General features: G+C 36.2%; 2 long non-coding RNA genes across 2 annotated transcripts in view; one reads left to right on the top strand and one right to left on the bottom strand.

The window, feature by feature from the left end:
- LOC137487733 (uncharacterized) overlaps window positions 1-17982 on the bottom strand; it is a 753637-nt gene that overhangs the window by 336061 nt on the left and 399594 nt on the right. The window lies entirely within an intron of this gene.
- Window positions 7012-17982, top strand: part of LOC147840569 (uncharacterized) — a 26487-nt gene continuing 15516 nt past the window's right edge. The window contains exons 1-2 of the long non-coding RNA XR_015509219.1: window positions 7012-7174; window positions 7312-7423. This is a non-coding gene — a long non-coding RNA (uncharacterized LOC147840569). The remainder of the gene's footprint in view (window positions 7175-7311; window positions 7424-17982) is intronic.

Here is a 17982-nt window from a genome sequence, read left to right as displayed (position 1 = left end):
CCAGAAAGTGTCTGTAAAGTTTCAGCTCAAAACACCCATCAGATTATTTATTATACCTTTCAGAATATTGTATTTTCTGCTCTGAACACAATGTAGCTGTTTTGTTGTGTGTGCTTTTAATGCTAGTTCTCCCCGCCCACCATTCCCACGTGCCTGCCAGAGTGTCTCAATCTCCACCTCCACTGCGTCAGATAAACAGCACAGTGACAAAGCTGAAGGAAGCAGCTCTCACGTAACATTTGTGAGAAATACTACAATAAGAACGTTCCCAATGATTATTTGATGTATTTGTCGTTGAGTCAATTCAAGCCTTTCAATGAGTCACACACAAAGTCTTTACAAAGTTTGTGCACACACAGACATACACACAGAGTGCGCATTTAACTTTGCATTGTTTTGCACGGTAAATGTGACAGGATACACGGTAATATCCACTACTGTATGGATATCTGTTATCTTAATGTATAAAACAAACCTGATTTAATGTCCACAAAGCAGGATTGAAGTGTCTTCTTTTATAATTGTGCTGACAGGCAGCTGTGGTGATAAAGATAGTAAAATCACTGTAATTCATTACAAACATGCACTGTTCGAAAAACATTTTAAACTTGTAAAACTCATTCTTGATCACATTCGATGATGATTGATGATTACAGCGAGCTGAACAGATCTTTTAATCCAAGTTGCTTTGAACAAGTCCTGTCTTATCGATATGATTTTATGCGTTATTACAGCGATGCGGCTGTCAATCAATGCACTCCTACATCATGTTGCAATGGGCCTAAAAGTGGGAGGGATTTAGATGCTATTTTAACATCAAGAATTTTTCAAAAAAGAGACTTATTGTGTTTATATCATTCGATATGACTGTGGACACACTATTTCGGCACACAGTTCTGTAAAACAGCTTACAAAAAATCATTTTTAAATACTTTATTAACTTTTCAAAATTGAAAATATAGTAATTATAGTCAATTATGCGAGACAATATGTAAATTTAATACATCACCATTTAGGGTTGAGTGTGATGGAAATAAATGTGATGGGAATGACCAATTTTTTCTTGTCAAAAACTATTATTATTAATTTTTTGACACGTTGACAACAATAACAACAACAAATTACAGGTTGCAAATGTAAAATGTTACAAACGTTTTCTATTTTGCTAGTTTTTTTTTCTTTAATATTTGCATAATAATATTAAGCAGGACATCTGCTTTTATCACTGAGATTAATAAATGTTGATTAAGAAACAAATCAGCGTATAAAACAGTAGAAATCTCTGAAAATTTGGCACATTTTTGTTATTTAATTGCAAAAACAGACAGTTTGTTTTTGTGAAAAGTGGGGACATTACATAGGTTTCCATTCATTTTATACTGTCCAAACCGCATATTGTATTCCCTTCACCCCACCCCACCCCACCCCTAAACCCAACTATCACAGGAGACTGTGTGCAGCTTTACTCTCTGATTAAACTCATTCTGTAGGATTTATAAGCATTTTGAGAAATGAGGACGTCACCAATATTTCACCTCCTTTTTGTAATACCTGTGTCATACCCATGTCATTATACAGATTTGTGTCCTGATATGTCACAAAAACATGTACACACACACACACACACACACACACACACACACACACACACACACACACACACACACACACACACACCTTCTCCAAGTCTCCATTGATTATACTCCCACAGCTGAAGCTGCTCATGGACTGATTACTAGATTACTATTTATACATCACACAAATCCAGAAGTGGTTGAGTCTTCTTGAACAGTTTTGTGAACATTATGACACATTTTTGTTTATTCGTTCGTTCGTTCATGTTGCCTGCCAGTACAGACCAATTCCTGTGTATTTGACCATGATTCTGGATTTGTCTACATACACCTGTTTGCCCCTGTGTTGTTGACCATTGCTTGCCTTACCATCTCGATATGACAAACCTTGCATTTGGATTTGCACCTCTGTTATATATATATATATATATATTTATATATAACATATATATATGTGTGTGTGTATGTATGTATGTGTGTGTGTGTGTGTGTATATATATATATATATATATACACACACACACACACACACACACACACACACACACACACACACACACACACACACACACACACACACACACACACAGACATATATACACTGTATACTGTATAAATATAAAAGCCTGTTTTAATGTGACCTTCATAGAAAAAAGTACAAGTTTAGGTTATAAACACACTAACTGTTGATAGCAAAGATAAACTATTATGAACTATTGAACTTCAACCATTAAGTCATCACTAGCTTAACCATTCCACTCCTGTCACTCACTACGCCTCTATTACTCCTCCATTTGTCATTTAACCCTCTGTCTGTCAGCACTGTCGAGTTCACAGTGCAGATCTAACTCAAGCAATTTTGTGGTCTAGAGTTTCAGCTTCCTGGCCTCATCATATCCCGCAGGTGGAGCAGAACGAGAGTCTCCCTGTCAGCAGCAGATGCACAGAGTCCTGAGCTACGGTCAACAGCACCTGTCTTTGCTGAGCTACACAAGTGCCTGTGATCTACAGACCACCATGAGCTGGGAAACCACACTGATCTTGCACGGATTTCACTGACTCAGTGTCATTCCATTACACCAAAGCCAGTCCATCCAATCTGATCTTCACAGAGGAGAACGATTGCCTGAGCTTCGTCTTACTTAGGCACTTCTCACTGACATGGGTGATAAAGCCTCAAAAGTTGTCCACTCAGCGCGTTCAGAGCAGCCCCCACAGTTCTCTGAAGAGCAGGATGTGTGCGTAGTGCACAATGAGTGTTTATTAGAACCTCTCCACCTTAAACCTGACTTCATCAATCACTCTTTTCCTGCAGCTCAGCCGGATCTCCAGAGACTTCCCGAACACTTCTGATGGCAGGAAGGCGCATTACCTTCACTCAGCACATGCTATGATATACTTGCATGGTATCCCATGCTTCATGTTGAAAAATGAAACAATACTTCATGTTGTCTCAAGCAAGTACGCTCCTGCTGGTAGAAACTGTGACTACACTGCTATGCAGACACAAACCGTGAACACGGGTAAAAACTGGAAGTTTGTGTAGATTGTACAGTTGACAAAAACAAACAAACAAACATATCCACCTATAGGGCTTAGTGGCCACATATGACGACAAAACATTTTAGCTCTTATGTCTTATGTTTTATATTTTGTTACAGGCATACAGTGTCATCCTGCAACTGTTTTGCACCAAATAAAATGTCCCAAATACTAATTTAAAGGTCCAAAATGGACAAAAATGTTGTTTTTCTGATAGTCAAAACTTGTTAAAAAAATATGTGTGTATGTGTTATTAATGCATTAAAAAACTGTTAGAAAAAAACTGCTGTGTTCAAGGCAGAAATAAAGAGTTTTTTATTCTGTTACACAAAGGTGACTTTTTAATGTGTTTTACGGAAATTCGGACTAAGAGTCCTCATATATGGACATAATTTTTCTCTAAAAGTACATTAGATTTTTTAACCCCCCTGAATTATTGGCCTCCCTGAATTAGCCCCTTTTTATTTATTTATTAATTTATTAATTTATTATTTCCAATTTCTGTTTGACGGAGAGAAGATTTTTACAACACATTTATAAATATAATAGTTATAATATCTCAGTTCTAATAACTGATTGATTTTATCTTTGCCATGATGACTAAATAATATTCTACTTGATACTTTTCAAGACACTTCTATACAGCTTAAAGCAACATTTAAAGGCTTAACTAGGTTAATTAGGCAGGGTAATTAGCCAAGTTATTTTATAGCGATGGTTTGTTCTGTAGACTATTGAACAATAAATATCTTAAAGGGGCTAATAATTTTTTCCTGAAAAAGGGTCCTAAAAATTTGAAACTGCTTTTATTCTAGCTGAAATAAAACAAATAAGACTTTCTCCAGAAGAAAAAAATATTATCAGACATACTGTGAAAATTTCCTTGCTATATATATTATATATATTTAATGCCATTCAACACGAAAAACATTTTTTATCAGTTTGTATGGGTTGAATTTATGCAAACAAATTTAGCTTAACCAATTCATCTATAGCGCATGTGTTTGTACTTGTGGGGGAAACCGGAGCACCCGGAGGAAACCAATGCAAACACGGGGAAAACATACAAACTCCACACATAAATGCTAACTGACCCAGCTGAGGCTTGAACCAATGTCAGGTGGCAGTGCTACCACTGCACCATTACTAGCATTAGTAATGTTTAATTTCATTTGTTTGTTTAAATTTAGGCCAAATAAATTGTTTACAGCCACTTACAAAAAAAATGTAACTCCAGAAAATCATCTTTGAATCCTTTTTTTCTGTGAAGATAAAGGTGACTTTCTTAAAAACAGTATTAGATAGGATTTTAGCTTAAACGGTGGTCTTTGGTAATTCATTGCAGAAAAATGGCTACTGGCAGTTATACAGGGAAAACAAAATCCATACCCATGGTATATAGATCAATACACATTTCAAAGATCAATCAGTTTATCACTGAACAGGTTAAGGATCTGTAACATCAGATAGTTCCTTGATGTTCAAGAGAATTTGGACTGAAAGTCCTGGTGAAAGCATTTTGTGACAGAAAACTGCTCCAAAGTTCACTTGCAAGTTAGTTAATTTTTTTATCTGATGAAAACATTATATTCTTCATGAAACTGGGAAAAGACTGAAGTGAGAAAAATGTGTCATGGTTTAGCAGATGTTTTCTGCAACATATCAGCCAGCAATTTGTATGCAGAAAGCTGATCTCCAACAATCACCAAAATGGGTAAAACAGTTCCCTGAAGCTGAAAATACTGAGATAATGAAATGGCAGACCAGAGTCCTGATCTAAACCTGATTACAAATTTCTTATGTAAATGAATTAACTCCTGAAGTAATTATGAACGTTTCCGGCTCGATGCAGCACATCAGCAGTGCATTGGCTTAGTGAGTGTGTTTAGAGAGGACTGTTTTGTGGCTGATGCTGAGCATAAAGGTAGTTAATGTCACTGGTTAAATGATTTTAGGATATGCTCGACATTCAGATCACTGGCTGTATTGAGCAGTGAAATGTTCAAAAGTTCATTTTAGTGATAAAAGCCAGCATTTTTTTGCAGAGAGATGATCTCTGTCAAACACCAAAATGGGTAAAACAGTTCCCTGAAGCTGAAAATGTTGAGATAATGAAACGGCAGCCCAGTGTCCTGATCTAAACCTGATTAAAAAATCTCTTATGTAAATTATTTAACTCTTGAAGTAATTATGAATGTTTCCGGCTCAATGCAACACATCAGCAGTGCATTGGCTTAGTGAGTGTGCTTAGAGAGGACTGTTTTCTGGCTGCCACTAAGCATAAAGGTAGTTAATGTCACTGGTTAAATGAGCTTAGCATATGCTCGACATTCAGATCACTGGCTGTAAGGAGCAGAAAAATATTCAAAAGTCCACTTTAGTGATAAAAGCCGGCAATTATAATGCAGAAAGATGATCTCCAACTAACACCAAAATGGATAAAAAAAAGTACCTTGAAGCTGAAAATACTGAAATGGCAGCCCAGAGTCCTGATCTACACCTGACTGAAAATATCTTATGATTAACTCCTGAAGTAATTATGAACGTTTCTGGCTCGATGCAGCACATCAGCAGTGGATTGGCTGAGCGAGTGTGTTTAGCGAGGCCTGTTTTCTGGCTGACGCTGAGCATAAAGGTAGTTAATGACACTGGTTAGATGATCTTAGCATATGCTCGACATTCAGATCACTGGCTGTAATGAGCAGAGAAATGTTCAAAAGTTCATCTTAGTGATAAGAGACAGCAATTTTTATGCAGAAACACCAAAATGGGTAAAACTGTTGCTTGAAGCTGAAAATATTGAAATAATGAAATGGCAGCCCAGAGTCCTGGCCTAAACCTGATTGAAAATCTCTGGAAAATCCTTGGTGACTTGGTGAGGGGATTCCTCTCATAAAAACTAAATTTAAGTTAATTTTTGAATCAGTTGTCAATACACCCAATGTTATACTATTAGCACACAAGTTCAGATAATGTTTGTTATGTTTAGGAATGTAAACTTGGTGGGAAAGTGATCAATGGTAAAACAATATCTTCTGAACATAAAGGTAACACACTAAAAATACAAATCAACCAGAACTTATCCCCATGAGCAAGAATTATTTAAACTCTGGAAATAACATGAACATTTCCAAAAGAAACTCAGGACTTTAATGGAGGTGTTTGAGGGAGTTCAGAAACAATGCTTACAGATTTACGGAAGAACTCTCTGTGGAGTTTTCTGAGCAGATCATTTTCAAGCTCAAAAAGCAACACTGCATTGAAGGATGTTGAAAGATTATAAATCAAAATAGGACTCCTTTAATATTTCAGAATGTTTTGAAACAGTTATGACTTAATAAAGCCTTGTTTACTGAAAATACTGTAAAACTCTGAGATTTTGAAACTTGTCATTTTGACAGTTCGACAAAGACTCCAAATCACAGGTCCAAAACTAATTATGTGCTAAAAAGTAGCATGAAGCAGTGTTTCATATCTGAGATGTCCGTAAAATTGAATTGCATTGGTTATAATTAAATCAGTATTTCAATTAAACTGCGGCCATAGTGTAGTGCAAACTCCTATTTTAAAGTTATAGCTTAACCTTTGAGTTTGCTAACCTGATGTGACTGATTGACTCAGTTAGTTAGAGATGAATTAGTTTTCATTTCTGCATGGTCTCAAATGACAACAACAATCATGTGTTCTTACATTATAATGCTCATAGGATTAAAGGGTGATCAAGTTCACTCTCTCGGTGACTATAGGATGCATACACACATACAGAACCACACACACTATGACTCACTTGTCGGCTTATATTAAGGACCACAGATTTTCTGCTTGGTAATGAGTGAGTCTCACTGACCCTGAGGGCCGTCTGTACAGTTGACATCACAATGCTCAAACTCAAATCAGTTTCAAGCATGCTAAGTCATTCCGTGCAGCATTTCTGATTTAGAGATGAGTTTGTCTTTTTCAAATAAGAGTCGCAGCTCTTGACCTTCACAAATAGTTGATTTTGAGCTTCAGGATGTCACTAGTTTTATTGTATGGGTTTTTGCCTACACAGCCTCAATGTGAGTATGTACCCCCGTATACATTTCTGGAAAGTGTGAATTATGTAGTCAGAAGTTGGCTGCATTTAATCTTTAAAATAATGTTATGTGGCGGTATGATGCTGCCAATTCCTTCTGTTTATTTTTCGTGCTAGCAGCTGACCGCTTACCTCTGTATGGACGGCTTTTCCGATGTTACCAGTTTGCCCAGAGAGGAGTTGACTGCGATGATGGGACTTGAGTCCAGTGAAGAACGGTTTCAGAAAGCAGGTAAAACTAAAACAAAAAATAAAATAAACATGGTGAGAACGTGGTAAGATCTGAAAACATGGTAAACACCAGGGGCCTCATATACAAAGACTTGCCACAAAGTAATGATATTACAGATCACTACCTCTTACTATATAAGCTGTGTTTACCTGAAATTAGCAGATCCGCTCTGATATATCCTCCTAGTAGAACTATCGTTCCGTCCACCAAAGATGAATTTATAAATAACTTAACTGATCTTTCTCTATTTCATAATGCAACCGCAAACGCAAATTATCTTGATGTAGTAACCAGCAGTATGGATGCCATGCATTACTAGCACAATACATACATACAAAATGCTCCGCCGCAAATTGGTAGTGATGACTTCATGAATTTTTTCAGTGATAAAATAAAAGGCTTTAGACAGAAAATAGGAGATGTTAAACTTTCTGCACCGCCTTATACTCCAAATCCAGTAAACATTCCACTGAATCAAAATAATATACAGTGCTTCAAAATCATAAAACAGGAAGAGCTAGATAAAATTATAAATACACTGTTAACCCTTACTGTAGATTATGAAGTAAATAATTGTAAAATAGCCAGTGTTTAGCTGTAATGAAAGAAACAGTATTTTACTGTAAAAGGAGCAGGATTTGTATGAAATTCTTTAGTGCAAATGATAAATTACAGTAATTTACATTACGTACACATTACAGGTAGTAACTGTGACAACAAAGGGCAAATTACTGTTCAACCATTACTGCCCCATCTACTCTGATGCTTTATGTTGCTAATTATCGAGACGTACATTTTAAAGGCAGAAAACAATGATTTAGGCATCACCAGACACTCCCACAGGCTGTCTTATTCTTAACAAAAAAGTTTTAGAAGTTTTAGTTTTCAGAAAATGCTGGCCCTTCAAGGGAGCCAGGTGTTTGATTTGTTTACTGCTGAGTGTGCTCTATTCTCTGTCTATCAGTCCAGATGTAGTCTAATATGTTTTAGGCTTTAAATAAGAATCTACAATAAGTAAGTAAAATGTGTTCAAATTAATTTTGAGGGTTTCTAAAATAAGGCTGTTTTTTAAGTTACTGTATATTGTTGCTATCTTGAACTGTGTACTTGAAAGCTACATTGATAGCTATTTAGCCTCTCCTCATATAACTTCTTACATTACTTTTGTTTAAGTATATTTATTTATTGGATATTGCATATTGTCATAATGTACAGATGCTAACAGTTTCATGTATCTTTCTGGCAAATAAGCAGATTTTATGCACATAAAAACCATTAAATTCTATCACCTTAGTAAGGTAACATGTGCACAGAAATCATCACAGGGAATCACAAAAATGTGATACACATAACCATCCACACACAAAAGCTCCACTGTCAGGTCCCAGGTTGTGAGTTTGTTGCTAAGTATTTTTCAGAGCAGTGTTTCCACCTATGAATTTATATTAGAAACAATAAAAAAATTCGTTGTCATGAGATTTTTAAAGTAAATAAATAATAATTATAACAATATAAGATTGGATCCTTTGGATTTTCGGTGTTGCCGACTTTATTTTTGTTTTTTTTATAATTATTTAAAACTTTTTATTGAGAATTGACAGTATGTGCCTGTGTTTGACAAACATGTTTCTATCTATATCTTTATCTATGTGTTCTTTTCATATGCTTATTTTATAATTATTTAAAAAAATAAAATAATTATTTTGTGTTTTTTGCTGTTCAGTTTTTTTATGCATGGTTCGCATTGAGGAGAGAGTAACACATTTCACTGCAGCACTTTCTGTGTGTTTGTGTGTGTGTGTGTGTATTTTATTTATTGCATATGTGATTGTGATAAATGTTGGAAGTTGCTTTAAAAGTATGCTATATACCAGGGGTGCTCAATCCTGTTCCTGGAGATCTACCTTCCTGCAGATTTCAATTGCTACCTATATCAAACACACCTGAACCAATTAATTAGGACCTGAACACCACGTGATAATTACAGGCTGGTGTGTTTGATATGGGTAGCAAATGAAATCTGCAGGAACGTAGATCTCCAGGAACAGGATTGAGCACCCCTGCTATATACCATGGGGGTCAAACTCCAAGTTGCTGGAGAACTGCAGAGCAGCAGAGTTTAGTACCCACCCTGCTTCAACATTACCTGTAGATTTCTAACAAGCCTTAATTAGTTTTATCAGGTGTGTTTAATTAGAGTTACAGATTAAAGTCCCGGTCACAATGCACTTTTCTCCCTATAGACTTCCATTCATACGCATGTGAATGCTGCAGACCTGGAATGCTAGCTTATGTGACAAATTTTAAAGTTTGCAGCATTGGAAAGTTCAAGCTTGGAGAACTCTGACCTGCGAAATCACATCATGTGATTGCTTGAGACTAATCATGATCAAACCATGACCTCTCTGAACAAAAATTATGGACCAGTCGCTTGCTTTTTCAATCTCTAATTATTTTATTTAATCCCACTCCTTTTCGCAGTGCCATATGACAGAATTTCGCATGCTCAAACGTTAGTGTAACCACAGCCTTGCTGTGCAGACCTGTGGTTCTCAGTAATATGTAAGATGATATTTATATCTGCTGATTTGTTAATTTTGTTATACGTTTTGTTGTATATTTGTTTGCTGCCAAAACAATAAAATAAATGTCAATTTTAATGCCTTCTATTTTTAATAACAGGTAAGAATACTAATTAATTTTAGTAACACCTTGACATACTATTAATGTGTATGCAGTATAATGCTGTGAGTTGTAACACAACTCACATTAACTGTACACAACTGTACACAGTTTCCAGTTAGTTACCACTACTGCTCTATTACAGTAATTAACTGGCAACACTGTTGCCAGCTACTCACTGTGATGGTTCGGTTACAGTAAATAACTGGCAACACCGTTGCCAGCCACTCACTGTAATGGTTCAGTTACAGTAATTAACTGGCAACACTGTTGCCAGTTACTTACTGTAACCAAACTTTTACAGTGAGTAGCTGGCAACAGTGTTGCCAGTGTTCTACTGTAAAAAAGCCTGGTAAGGTCTAACAGTGTAGCTCTAAACCATCTACGTGTATGTTGGACTCAATTCCAACAAAATTACTGAAAGAGTTGCTACCTGCTATAGGAAAACCTCTTCTTAACATTATTAACTCTTCTTTATCTTTAGGCCATGTTCCAAATTCTTATAAGCTAGCTGTTATTAACCCTATTATTAAAAAACCACAACTGGACTCCAGCAACTTAGCTAATTATAGGCCTATTTCAAATCTTCCATTTATGTCTAAAATGCTAGAAAAAGTTGTTTCTACCCAATTATGCTCCTTTCTGCAGACAAACAATGTTTTTGAAGTGCTTCAGTCAGATTTCAGGGCTCATCACAGCACAGAAACTGCATTAGTGAAAATAACCAACAATTTAATTTTAGCTGCTGACCAAGGGTGCATCTCGCTATTAGTTTTACTCGATCTTAGTGCAGCATTTGACACCATTGACCACAGTATCCTCATAAATTGCTTAACTTCTACAGTTGCTCAGGGACAGGCTCTACAATGGTTTAAGTCATACTTAACTGACCGTTACCAGTTTGTGAATATTAATGGACAGCCTTCACATGTCAGCCCAGTAAAGTATGGGGTGTCTCAAGAATCAGTTTTAGGCTCTTTGCTGTTTACAATATACATGCTATCCCTGGGAGACATTATTAGATGACATTATTAGAAGCTTTCACTGCTATGCACATTATACTCAATTATATATTTCAACTAAACCTGATGAGACGTCTGAACTTTCTAAGCTAACTGAGTGTATTAAAGATGTTAAAGACTGGAAGACCAACAATTTTATTCTCTTAAACTCAGACAAAACTGAATTATTACTTATTGGGCCTAAATCCAGTACACAGAAGATCTCGCAACTCAATCTACAATTAGAGGGATACAAAGTAAGTATTAGCTCTACTATAAAAGATCTGGGTGTAATATAAGACAGCAATTTAACTTTTAAAAATCATATATCCCATGTCACAAAACTGATTTCTTTCATCTGAGAAACATTGCTAAGTTACTTAGTATGCTATCCATCTCTGATGCAGAAAAGCTAATCCATGCTTTTTTGACTTCTAGGCTGGATTACTGTAATGCACTGCATCCTCTATTAACAAACTTCAATTAGTAATAGAAAATATGATCATATCACCCCAATTTTATCCTCCTTACACTGGCTGCCTGTAAAGTTTCGTATTGATTTTAAATTATTGCTTCTTACATACAAAGCTTTAAATAATCTACCTCCTGTTTATCTAACCAACCTTCTGTCTTGCTACAATCCAACTCGCTCTTTAAGATCTTAAAACTCAGGGCTTCTGCTAGGACCTAGAGTAGCTAAGTCGAGTAAAGGGGGTCGAGCCTTCTCATTTATGGCTCCTAAACTTTGGAATAGCCTTCCTGATTACGTTCGAGGCTCAGAAACACTCTCCCAATTCAAAACTAGATTAAAGACCTATCTGTTTAGTAAAGCGTACACTCAGTAAATCACTTAGTGGGTTTCCACACAGGTTTCTGCATCTTGTTTATATAACCTGTTAACAGCAGCTACGCTAATTATTCTCTTTATTCTCCATTTCCACCTGGGGATATGAGTGAAAAACCCCTCTCTGCCTCCTCCCCCTAATAAATATGGTAATGACTCTATTTTGGCAACACTAAACGAAAGTTAGACTGGAGAAAAACTGTGTTATTTGCAAGTTTGTCCTCCGGAATTAATAACAAAAGAGAAAAAAAATAGTGGAGAGTTTAGCTGACGCAGTTAATGCAGTGAAGTCTGAACATTGCACGGTGAGTGAATTAAAAAAGAATGGTCAGATGTAAAGGTGCAGGTTAAGAGGAGAACAGCGGCACACCGTCAAAGTGTGTCTTATGCAATAAGCAGGATGTTTTTTCTGAACATTTTGGTACTGGTTTTATTGTATAATTTCATATGCTTGAATCTTGAGTCTTTCGTTTGGTTAGTTTTTTTTATCAACAAATTAAGCCCTGTGCAACATAAAGGGCATTTATTTATGCCTATCTAGCCTATTTTGGCTCAAACTATTACATGAGCAAAGAATTTAATTGGTTTGAAATCAAAAGTCTATTTAATGTCAAGTGTCAAACTAACTTTACTATGGTTCAACAGCATAATATGGAAACCTTATATACCTGCTAGACATGAGGACGATCCCGTCCCAAACAGCTGGCATTGCACAGAAATAACACACACAAGAAATACACTTTCAGTTGGGTTTAGGGAGGTGTGTGTGGGACTATTGGTCGGTCAGTCAGTCAGTCACTGAGTCAATCGACAGCTGCCTCTGGTAGATTTGCGCTAGAAGAACAGGCACGAATGCCACTCACGAGAGAAATTTAATAACAGAAAAAGCGAACACAGTGGCCTCTGGTGGATTTGCGAAAAAGAAAAACCTGCAAAAAAAAAAAAAAAAAACTCATGGTGTGTATTTCACTCTCTAGAAATGTATATAGGGGTACATATCCACAATGAGCCTAAGTTGGTTTTTGCGACACTGTTACCAAAATTACTTAAAAATAGGGCATAGATATTATATTTTTTTGCATATATGTCAGATACAACTTTGCTAAAACCAGTTACAGATGATTTGAGGTTCGTAATGTGTTTTAAATATACAGGTAAAAATTATTCTAATCCGCTTGTTAAGTCATATATATATGTATATATATATATATATATATATATATATATATATATATATATATATATATATATATATATATATATATATATATATATATTGTGATCATGATTTTTGAAAGTATTACATTGCTTTATAAATGTTTATTATTACTATTTCTTGAGTCTGCCCATACAGTTTCATGTATCGCTTAGACCCGGAAGCCACTTCGCATGACGTCCCAATTAAGCTGATGGTAAAAAAAAATGTACATAAATTTATTCTTTGGGCTGTATAATAAATCTCAATAAATTCTAATATAATCAAATGTACAATACAGTTGTGTATTTATTGGCCTGGTTAAAAACAGAATTAGTGATATTCTTTCAATCTAAATTATGTCATCAGTCACCAGTATTTAAAATAACTCCTTTTTTTCTTTAAAGATACAGGAACTTTTTAATTGTCTCTCAGTGTAAACATATAAATTATCACCATTATTATTGTTATTGCAACAGTACCAGAAAATATTCCGATGTAATTTATATTGTGATAAGTCCATAAAATGACCAGTGTGTATGTACAGTCAAGCCTGAAATGATTCAAACCCCTGGCAAGTTCTGACTTGATGTTTTTGTTCAAACGTAAATAAATGTGATTTTTTTTTTTTACCACTATGATCTCTCTTGTACATCATCTCATTATCTTTTTGGAGAAGCCTGTGTCATTTCAGGTAAAAAAAAAAATTGCTGGTTGAAAAAAAAAGTAACTTTAAGTCAGAATTTGCCAGTTGTGTGAATAATTTTGAGCTTGACTGTGTGTGTCAGAAGAGATCATAGATGAGTAACAAACATCTTAGTTCAAAGTGCAGCATCCCTAGCGTGTAGGCTTTAATCAGTTATCTAAAGCAAAAAGGGTGTTCAGTTTGGACTCTATGCAAGAAGCCTGTGCTCTTGCCAAGTGCTGTTGGCGCAGGCCTGATGGGTCTGAGTGAATGCAATGGCCCGCCTGGCAGCCTTGGCAGCACACGGACCTCCTTGAGCACATACCTAAAGCTCCTCCAAACACTCCTGAGGCACAGAGCCCAGCACCTCATCACATCACCAATACAATAGCAAAAACCCATATGGACTGCAATGCACCTTTTTTATTTCATCTTTATTTCTGGTTGCCATTAGAAATGACAGTGCAATCTCACAAAGAAACATTACTATTTTACATATTGTCAAAAAAGTGGTTAGTTCGTATGAATTCTTGCAATTTAATTTGTATGAAAATGTAGATTTTTTTTAAAGGTGGCATGTCCCCAAACCCTGTCATAGTTGTGGTGGGGAAAAGGAGCGAGAACTCAAGTGCAAAGAAATAATGGGTATTTATCATTAATAAAATAAAAATAAAAGGGAAAACAAAACTACCCCGAGGGGGAAAACATTAACAAAACACACAAACTTGGCTGGGCTGGCAAGACAAGGCAAGGCAAGGCAAGGCAAGGCAAGGCAAGGCAAGGCAAGACTGGAGCAGGAACACAGGGGGAGTGTAGACGACGAACTGGCACAGAACAGAACACATGAGGAGATTTTAAGCAGTAGAAAATTAACACACAAACAGGTGAACACAATTAACTAATAATGGGTTAACAAGGAGGGTGGGACTAGACAATAGACGGGAGAGTGCATGACAGATACAAGACATGCGCTCACATGAAACAGGACAAGAACATGCAGCCAATAGCCCCTTTCACACATACAGACCTTTCCGGAAAATTACCGGCAATTTTCCAGAAAAGGTTGTATGTGTGAACAGACCCTTTTTGAAAATACCGGTAAATTCGTTCTGGCTATTTTCCGGAAAGAGAAGTTGTAACATTACCGGTAATTTGCCAGAATGCTGCGCTGTGTGAATGCAGAAGGAAGATTGCCGGAAAGAGCGCGTCCACGTCTAGAACGTGCTGACGTGAGACACCTGCTTTAGCCAATTAGAACAGTCAGACGCATTCACGTGCGCGCGATTTATGAGAATAAAAGCCTTTGAATATTTTTCCAGACACATCTAGCTGCTAGATGTTAGTCAGATAACGTTTCTATGTTCCTTCTTAATGCTAACTGTGTAAATAATTATCGATAAAATGTTTATGATAATCCGTTGTTTGTTTACCTTCTAGTTTTGCGTGTGCCCGTGAACGCCCACACACATATTATGAACATGTCGACATGCGAAAGTGTTCCTCTATATGTTTTCATTGGAGTTGTACTCAATACTGATCCATCCAAAGAGTTTGTAATGTAGTCAAATGTCTACAAACACAAGCGCAGCCGTTTAGAGGTCATTTCTGGTTAATGATGTCAGAATTTACCGGCATTTTGCGATGGATGTGTGAATGCTCTTTTCCGTAAAAATTCCATAACGTCCTCGCCTGTGTGAACAACACTTTTTTGAATTTACCGGTAAAGTCGTTCCGGAAATTTTCTGGATATTTACCGGTATCACTTTGTGAAAGGGGCTAATGAGAGAACTCATTAACCGCATGTTCATGACAGCACAAGCACAACACTGAAACACACGACAAAAGCACGTGACCACAATGTAAACACATAGCCACGTGCTTTGACAACAGACGCAAGACACATGAAAACGTATGATTTTAAAAGGAGTCATGTCCCCAAACCCTACCCCTCATTGGGGGATGAGCAACTCGTAGTGAAATCTTCAAATGGGATCGCTCAAATGATTGTGAATTATCCACTAAATCAAAACTTTATGAATTTCCATGAGATTACGTTGGTATTCATTTGATTTTATTTGTATGAAAACGTATGATTTTTTTAAAAGGAGGCTTATCCGCAAACACCCCCCCCAACCCTACCACTCATTGAGGACTGAGCAAATCGCAGTGAAATCAACAAATGAAATCGCTCAAATGAATGCAAGGTAGCCACTTAAACAAAAAAAATTACAAATTTCCATGAGGTTGGTATTTGTGATTTCATTTGTATGAAAATGTAAGATTTTTAAAAGGAGGCTAATCACCAAACCCCGGCCCACGCCCAACCCTACCCCTCAATGAGGGCTGAAAAAAATCGTAGTGAAATCTACAAATGAGATCCTTTGAATGAATACAAATCAGCTACTTATTCAAAAAGTCAATATTACGACGAGATTGCGTTGGTGTTCATGTAATTTATTGTATATGAAAACGTAAGATTTTTTTAAAAGAAGGTGTATCCCTAAACCCCACCCCCAACCCTACCCCTTATTGGGGGTTGAGCTAATAGTAGTGAAATCTACAAATGAGATTTCTCAAATGAATACGAATTGGTCACTAAACAAAAAGTCACCAAATAACTTTGAGATTGCATTGGTATTCATGTTTTTTCATTTGAACATAACAGTTTTAAAAGGAGGCATGCTCACAAACCCCAGCCCTTTATTGGGGGCTAAGCAAATCGTAGTGACATCTACAAATGAGATTACTCAAATAAATACAAATTAGCCACTAAAACAAAAAAGTTACACTTTTTCATGAGATTACATTGATATTCATGTGATTTAATTTTCTATGAAAATGTACGATTTTCCACCTCTTTCCCTAGCTCTCACAGGGGGATTAGCAAATTGTAGTGAAATCTTCAAAAGAGATAGCTCAAATGAATATGAATTATCCAATAAATCAAAAAGTCATGCATTTTTGCGAGATTGCATTGGTATTCATGTGATTTAATTTATATGAAAACATTATGATTTTTAAAAGGAGGTGTATCCCCAAACAACACTCCCAACCCTAACCCTCATTGGGGTGTGAGCAAGCATAGTAATATTTATGAATAAAAACCGCTCAAATATATGAGCTAGCCACTATATTAAAAAGTTTGATTGGTATTCATGTGATTTCATTTGTATGAACACAGACGATTTTTAAAAGAATGCATACCCCCAAACCCCACCCCCAATCCTACCCATTTTTGGGAAATGAGCAAATTGTTGTGAAATCTACAAATTGGTTTGCTCGAATGAATATAAATTAGCCACTAAATAAAAAGTTACAAATTTCCATGAGATTATGTTGGAATTCATGTGATTTCTTTTGTATGAAATCAATTGCACAATTTTAAAAGGAATAACCCAAACCCCAACCCTTCCCCTCATTGGGGGTTGAGCTAATAATAATGAAATCTACATTTATCTCAAATTAATCAAATCAGCCACTAAATTGAAAAGTTACGAATTTCCTTGAGATTGCATTGGAAAATAAAGCACTAGTAAGACTGATCAACAACAACACCAGAGAGCAATATCTATGTAGCTCCACCTCTAAATGCATGCAGACTTTCTCACTGCACTCTAATTTATCACAATCGTCTCTGGAGCACTGCCAAATCCTTCGGGTAATGCTGTTGCAAGCCTCACTACACACCATTTTTTATCTGTGTTTTAGTTTTTCAGAAGATGTGGAAGGAAAGAAAGAAAAATAATGTGTGGAAAATTGCTATAGATGGTTGAGAAGGGTGGGGTGGGGGTGTTAGTGCTGAGATTGCAGTTGACGTGAATGTTTCCAAAAGGCTCTGGGATGTATGGCCATTATTAAGGGTAATAAATGATGTCGTTTTTAGCAGATTGCAGCTTTATTTTGGAGAAGTTGGCCTAAAGCTTGAAAAACAGAACTGCCAAAATAAATTATGTGCTTCGCATAATGGAGTTAATGCCTTTTTGGGGCTTTAATGCGTGTGTGTTTTATTTATGAAGAAGTTCACAAACAAGTCTTCATCAGCATTTATTAATTGTGTGACATAGCTGGTTGATGAATGCTGGAGTAAATTTGGCAGATGTCAGAAATTGTGAAAAGAGGTCTGTATGCTGGTTTTTGCTACATTGTGCTAAA

This window comes from Danio rerio, chromosome 15 (genome assembly GCF_052040795.2).
Source record: "Danio rerio strain M-AB ecotype USA chromosome 15, GRCz13ab, whole genome shotgun sequence".
In the NCBI taxonomy this organism is placed as follows: Eukaryota; Metazoa; Chordata; class Actinopteri; order Cypriniformes; family Danionidae; genus Danio; species Danio rerio.
Note: the sequence above shows the minus strand (reverse complement) of the source record. Positions and strands in the feature narration are given on the sequence as shown.